The sequence below is a fragment of the Sinocyclocheilus rhinocerous genome, unplaced genomic scaffold (genome assembly GCF_001515625.1).
Source record: "Sinocyclocheilus rhinocerous isolate Xijiao unplaced genomic scaffold, SAMN03320098_v1.1 scaffold1618, whole genome shotgun sequence".
Lineage (NCBI taxonomy): Eukaryota > Metazoa > Chordata > Actinopteri > Cypriniformes > Cyprinidae > Sinocyclocheilus > Sinocyclocheilus rhinocerous.
This window is the reverse complement of record NW_015647041.1, coordinates 19,821-21,803: the sequence shown is the minus strand read 5'-3', so window position 1 is coordinate 21,803 and position 1,983 is coordinate 19,821. Positions and strand designations below refer to the sequence as shown.

At 42.2% G+C, this 1,983-nt stretch overlaps 2 non-coding genes across 2 annotated transcripts; both read left to right on the top strand.

Moving 5' to 3' along the window:
* Nucleotides 1–710: 710 nt before the first annotated feature.
* Nucleotides 711–804, top strand: trnai-uau (transfer RNA isoleucine (anticodon UAU)). Its single transcript has 2 exons — nt 711–748; nt 769–804. It is a non-coding gene; the product is annotated as a tRNA-Ile (tRNA).
* Nucleotides 805–1,537: 733 nt separating this feature from the next.
* On the top strand, nt 1,538–1,631 carry trnai-uau (transfer RNA isoleucine (anticodon UAU)). Its single transcript has 2 exons — nt 1,538–1,575; nt 1,596–1,631. It is a non-coding gene; the product is annotated as a tRNA-Ile (tRNA).
* Nucleotides 1,632–1,983: the final 352 nt, after the last annotated feature.

The window sequence follows — 1,983 nt, the reverse complement described above, 5'->3', positions numbered from 1 at the left end:
AGAGACATTTCAGTAGCAATGGAGTTCAAAGCCTAACATAAATGATCAGATGAAAATTAGATTCCTGTTATCACTTAGAAGAAAGGTCGCAGTGTAGCTTTTAATATCAGTCTAACTAAAGACCATAGTGTTTGATAATATGCATTTGAGTCAACAGCTCTAGTGGTGCAGTTGGTCAGCATCTCCAGTGGTGCAATCGGTCAGTGTGTGGTTCTTATAAGGCAGTACGCAGCAGAGCAATGCTGAGGTAATGAGTTCAAGCCTCACCTGGAGCATGGCTTTAGAAAACAAGAGACATTTCAGTAGCAATGGAGTTCAAAGCCTAACTTAAATTATCAGGGCTGCGTTCTACTCCACTTTTAGACACGCATTCGCGAACTTCCCTAAGCACTACCCTCGGGGGAATCCCTGCTGCCATTTTTAATTGTGTTCCACATCGTGAAGTGAACGAGGGAAGTTTATATAGATAGAACCTCGACCCCTCGATTTGGACCGAGGGAGGGAGTCTGCTTCACATGCACACTTCAGGTCACTCCATAGAACACAATGCAACACGATTGTGACATCATCGTAGATCGCGTTTCGTTTATCCCCACCCCAAACAACTCTATAATACATGACTTAAAAAAAAAATTATAACAGCCCAAGCATAACTATATACACATAGAATGCTGCACCAAGCAAATTCGTAATATCTATTTGTGGCACCTGCTCCAGTGGCGCAATTGGTCAGCGCGCGGTACTTATAAGACAGTACGCAGCAGAGCAATGCCGAGGTTGTGAGTTCGAGCCTCACCTGGAGCAATGTTTTAGAAAGCGAGAGACGGTTCAGTAGTCATGGAGTTCAAAGCCTAAGATAAACGATCAGTTGAAAATTAGATTCCTGTTATTACTTAGAAGAAAGGTCACGGTGTAGTTTTTAAAACCAGTCTAACTAAAGACAATAGTGTTTGGTAATATACATTTCAGTCAACAGCTGCAGTGGTGCAATCGGTCAGCGCGCAGTTCATATTAAGTTGTGCGCAGCAGAGAAATGCCGAGGTTGCGTGTTTGAGCCTCACCTAGGTTAAGTTTTTAGAAATTGAGTGACATTTCAGTAGCACAGGAGGTCATGGCTTAACATTAAAGATTGGTTGAAAATCAGATGTCTGTAATCAGTTAGAAAAAAGTTAATGGGGTGTTGTGAAAGGTCAGTCTAATGGAAAACCAGCCTACTATTGAATGCCCATCTTCAATTGAGGTGCTAACATTAGGTAGCTTGTTAGCTAATCTTCCATGAAGTGGGACTTGCTTGTGTATTCAGCCTTAGTGTTCTGTCCTTAAAATTGACCAATCTGGTTTGGCTGTCTCACATGGCATTTGGTAATATGCTTTTAAAACATCAGCTCCAGTGGCGCAATCGGTCAGCGAGCGGTTCTTATAAGGCAGTACGCAGAAGATACATGATTTAAAAAAAAAAATTATAACAGCCCAAGCATACCTATTTACACATAGAATGCTGCACCAAACAAATTCGTAATATTCATTTGTGTCACCTGCTCCAGTGGCGCAATTGGTCAGCGCGCGGTACTTATAAAACAGTACGCAGCAGAGCAATGCTGAAGTTGTGAGTTCAAACCTCACCTGGAGCAAGGTTTTAGAAAGCGAGAGACGTTTCAGTAGCCATGGAGTTCAAAGCCTAAGATAAACGATCAGTTGAAAATTAGATTCCTGTTATCACATAGAAGAAAGGTCGCGGTGTAGCTTTTAATATCAGTCTAACTAAAGACCATTGTGTTTGATAATATGCATTTGAGTCAACAGGTCTAGTGGTGCAGCTGGTCAGCAGCTCCAGTGGTGCAATCGGTCAGCGTGCGGTTCTTATAAGGCAGTATGCAGCAGAGCAATGCTGAGGTAATGAGTTCAAGCCTCACCTGGAGCATGGCTTTAGAAAACGAGAGACATTTCAGTAGCAATGGAGTTCAAAGCCTAACTTAAATTATC